Raw genomic sequence first — 5569 nt, forward strand, 5'->3', positions numbered from 1 at the left:
TTTAATTAGATGGGGGCTTTAAACAAGTGAGTCCAATGTCCTGAATTTACAGCAAATCAAACACAGCTATAATTAAACATATTCTACTTGATTACATAAAAATTCCACAAATACATATGACACTAGAAAGAAACAGCTCTCTAGAGCCACAGGATAGTATGGACGTCACGACTGTATCCCCTAGTAAATAAACAGCCATTTAATAAGTATTTGCTGAATAAGCTGAATGGTTAAAACAATCCTTATCTTATTTGTATAGTTGGATGTTTTTTACTTTGCAGATAAAATAAGCTGTTTCAACTATTTATAGTATTAAAGGTGTAACTAATCCTGGCTCCCCATTAAACGATAATCTTGTAGAAAGATACTGATCCTTGTTTTTATGGACAATTAAGTTCTAAATCTTTTGGGTACCTCCATATTTCTTGATCTATTATTATAGTGTGCATTTAGGAAAGTAGTAAGAGAGTTACCAGGACTTGACATGAGTTCCATAAATCTGATCCAAGCTTCTGGACTTTCCCCACTCTGATCAAAGAATGTAAGGGAAGGGTAACTGTTCTTTGGCCAACTTCTAACTTATTCCACATTTTTCACCATAATAAAATCACATAGGTAATAAAGAAATGGAATTCCAAGTTCTAATATAAGACATACGATGGAAAGGTCAAATAAGGAATATTTTTTCACAGCAGAAAGATTAGTTTAAATTACTCAAATTTTATAGAAGACTAGAATTGGTTTACTCTCACTTTTTTTCTCCTATTCCAGACTTCCTCCTGCTATAGGTAGGCATCAAGACCTTTCCACCTAGCAAATGGAATTTATTCTGACCTCTAAAGGTCATACTGTTAAACTGATTATGGAACTTAAAACAGAGTCAAAACTATGGAGCATGCAAATCCAAAGTAGAAACTGTACATCAGAACAAAGAACACATACAAACTACTTTGAGATTAGAAAAGGAAACTTTTCTGATCGAAAACAACTATGTCACTAATTGCACACTCCTAGAAAGTTCCCTTAGCTTCTGAGTTATGTTGTAGTGATTTCAGTAAATAATCACCTTATCTTAATTTAAATAGTAAGGAAACAACTCTGAAGCATATGAACAAAAACACAAGGAATCAAGAAGATTCTAAATAATCCACTGTCACAACAATAGAATTGTAGCTAATTTACTTCCTTGAGACTGTAGCAATGACACAAAAATGTAAAAATTACTTTAAGACATAACAAGTGTCCTTTGGTTTCTTGAACAAGAGTTCTGACATGACTTACAGAAAAATATTCTACATTCTTCATTGTTATAAAATACATACAAAAAATCCTAATGGGCTATTAAAAGCATAGTACTGCACCAAGAACCCTGATCTGGGAGTCAAATAATCTTGGTTCTAGTCCTAATTACTACTTAGAGTTATGACCTTAAGCAAACTGCAACCTCAGTAGAGCTCAATTTCCTCACTTGTAAAATGAGAGAACTTTACTAGATGACTGTTAAGATAACGTCCCAGCTATTAAATTTGCTTCTGAAAGGGATCATCAATCCAACTTTATATTTGACTTTCCAAGTGGTTAAGTTCACACACTCGCTTTGGCAGCACGGGTTTCCCCAGTTTGGATCCTGGGTGTAGACCTACACACTGCTCATCAAGCCACATTGTGGCAGCATCCCACATAACATAGAGGAAGGTTGGAACAGATGTTAGCTCAGCAACAATCTTCCTCAAGCAAAAGGAGGAAGATTGGCAACAGATGTCAGCTCAGGGCCAATCTTCCTCACACAAATAAAAAAGAAAGAAAGAAAGAATTGAGACCTAGGGACACACAAGTAATAGAAGACCCAGAACTAAGTTACAGAAAGCATGGTATTACTCCAGTGCTTTTTCAATATTTCATTCTATTAAAAACACTACCCATAACCTGATAATACCTTGACTTACTTTATATCACCCAAAGTTTCAAAGTTATTTCATTCCTTCACCAACTATTTAAGTCTAAGTGTAAATCAAGCTAGCTATCATCGCTGAACGGGAGCTGTGTCATATAATAAATCTACTTTGCCCATCATTCCACTGTTTATCATTGTTAACTAATTATCTTTTCAAAAGCAAGAGACTCAATAATCCTCACAGAGATCTGGCCCAAGAGTAAAGACAGACTTCCTCCCCCTACCATGTTTCCTAATTTTTAGAAAAGCACATGCAACAAATAACAAAGATTTATTACCTATCGTTACACAAATAAATGTTGGCTTTAACAATAACTTCGATGAAACAAATTTATGAATAAAAGGAAATGTTTTGAACTCCTCACTCTTTTATAACTGGATCACAACTAGGCCACACTACTCAAAACTAAGGAAATATGAACCATACCCTTGCTTCCTTAGAAGGATATCATTAAATATGTCTAGCGTCCACATGGAGGAAAAATCCTGTCCTCAGGTACTTTTCTTGAAAAACAGAAATACAGTAAATAAGAGGAAATAAATGTATCTACGCATATGGTCTTAGCCAGTTCTTAGAAAGCAAAAGACTAGCCATACCATTATAAGATTCAAAACCATGAAAATTTCACTTCTAAAATCGTTATTACATAAAAACTTGCAGAGCTCTCTTTTAGAGAAAGGAATAGCAAATTCAAATACAACACTAGAAATAAAACAAAAGTTAGAAAAATCCACTTAAATTATTAAAGATAAAGCAAACAGGAGCCAGACCGGTGGTGCAGCAGTTACGTTTGCACGTTCCTCTTTGGGGGCCCGGGGTTCACGGGTTCAGATCCTGGCTGCAGACATGGCACCGCTTGTCAAGCCATGCTGTGGCAGGCGTCCCACATATAAAGTAGAGGAAGAAGGGCACGGATGTGAGCTCAGGGCCAGTCTTCCTCAGCAAAAAGAGGACGACTGGCAGCAGATGTTAGCTCAGGGCTAATCTTCCTCAAAAAAAAAAAGGTAAAACAGTATAAACAGTATATTCTTAGACATGACTATGAACATGTTAAAAGAACATTTCCAGTCACATAAAAATTACTTCTGATTTTCACAGAATGCTATTCCCCATCCCTGCCAACTATAATCTGTTATGGTGAAAGACCTAAGCCAAGCCAAGTTATATTTGTAAGTTTCAAGACCGTAACAATTTAAATAAAAAGGAAAACAAGCCAAGAAAAATACCCCCAGAAATATGATGAAAAACTAACATCTATATTCTATTAAGATATCAAATACATTTTAAAAAATTTTGTCATCAAAGGAATAGACAAGGACATCAAGGACAAAGAATAGAACAATTCTCACAAAAGATGCAATTAGTAAAATGTGTTGAACTACCTTTAACCTCTTTATAGCAAGGTACCATTTTACACCCAACAACTGAAAATATAATGCCCAATGAAGGTACAGTGAAATGGGTACTCTCACATATTATGCTAACAGTGTAAATAAGTATAAACCCTTTAGAAAGCAATTGGTAAATTACAGAAGAATCATAAACGTCATAACCTTTGATTCACTAATCCCTCTCTTAGGAATATAAACTAAAGAAATAACCTTTTAAAACGCCTTATAAGAATGAATGAAGCCATTGTCACAGAGAATAATAGAGTAAATTACGCTATAGCTAAATGGATTAAAAACAACTGAAAGAAACAGAAATCAGAACAGAAATTAACAGAGGATAGAGAGAGCAGGAACGGGGAATTACTGTTTAATGGATACACAGGTTCTCTTTGGGATGATGAAAAAGTTCTGCAAATAGACTGTGGCGATGGTTACACAATACTATGAATTTACTTAAAGACACTGAACTGTACACTTAAAAATGGTTAAAATGGTAAATTTTATGCTACGTATATTTTTACCACAATAAAAAAGATGGAAAAAATAACTACGTAAACTACATTTTTAAGTGAAAATACTGATTCTCAAATTTAATCAAAACTATTTCTAACTATGTGAACATTATACATGCACATGTCCAAGGAATTTTAAAGCACCACGGGAGCTGGAGCAAAACACCGCTGGAGGACAGCAGCTCTCTCTGGGGGCAATTTTGCCCCCAGGGTACATGTGACAATGTCTGGAGACTATTTGGGAGATCACAACAGCGGATGGGGTCATCACTGGCATATAGTGGGGAAGGGGCGAAGGATACTGCTAAACATCTTACGACGCACCCAAGAGTGCCCCCACGACAAACAATCATCTGGCCCAATACATCAACAGTGATCCTGCTGAGAAATCCTGCTTTAACAAGATTTTTGGAGAGTTCTCTTTTATTTAATGTGTCTATATTGTTTTTAACGACTGCAGGGTAAATAAAAATTCATTAAAGGCTCAGCAGTTGGGTCTCTTTTTCTTTCCCCTACAAATCTCCCCCACAATCCGTATTTTTTATTCTAGAGAAAGGTCGGGAACCAAAGGTCAAAAATGGGAAAAGCAGCAAATTGTTACACATGGGTTATTTTTCTGCAAACTGTTCTTAAACAAATTACAAGAAATAGAACAAATCTGGAATTGGCAGGCTTTTAACACAATTTCCATAGACCTATCCATATGTTGGCTTTGTATTATTTTCTATTATATTTTTTCTATGATTTTTCTTATTAAGATTATGATAGATTACAACCTTGTGAGATTTCAGTTGTACATTATCGTTAGTAATGATGTGAGTACACCACTTCACCCTGTGTGCCCTCCCCCCACCCCCCCTTTTCCCTGGTAACCACCGATCAGTTTTCCTTGTCTATATGTTAACTTCCACCTATAAGTGGGGTCATATAGAGTTCGTCTTTCTCTGTCTGGCTTATTTTGCTTACCATAATACCCTCAAGGTCCATCCATGTTGATGCGAATGGAACAATTTGGTCCTTTTTTATGGCTGAGTAGTATTCCATTGTGTATATATACCATATCTTCTTTATCCAGTCGTCAGTTTCTGGGCATTTAGGTTGGTTCCATGTCTTGGCTATTGTAAATAATGCTGCGATGAACATAGGGGTGCATGGGATTCTTAGGATTGCTGATCCAAAACCACAAAAAGTGACAAATGTTGGAGAGGTTGTGGAGAAAAGGGAACCCTCATACACTGTTGGTGAGAATGCAAACTAGTGCAGCCACTATGGAAAACAGTATGGAGATTTCTCAAAAAGTTAAAAATAGAAATACCCTATGACCCAGCTATGCCACTACTGGGTATCTATCCTAAGAACCTGAAATCAGCAATCCCAAGAATCCCATGCACCCCTATTTTCTATTATATTTTATGACTCCACATTCTCATTTGTTTCATCATAGCAATTTATTTTCAAATTTGAGACCTATTACTGTTTTACACCATCGTTTCTCCACGATAAAATAACTTTTAAAAATGTTGTTCTTCAAATGCATCTTTGTAAATGCCAGTAAGCGTAAAATAAATGAAATCAATCACCACATTTTTTAAAAGTCATAGTAATAAATTAATGCTAAAACTAGTAAGTGAAAGTTTATTAAGGAATAAGATATTTACACAGTCTCAGTATCTCCCCACAAATTATTTAGTGGTTAAAAATGGGGAATAAT

The sequence above is a fragment of the Equus asinus genome, unplaced genomic scaffold (genome assembly GCF_041296235.1).
Source record: "Equus asinus isolate D_3611 breed Donkey unplaced genomic scaffold, EquAss-T2T_v2 contig_1, whole genome shotgun sequence".
Lineage (NCBI taxonomy): Eukaryota > Metazoa > Chordata > Mammalia > Perissodactyla > Equidae > Equus > Equus asinus.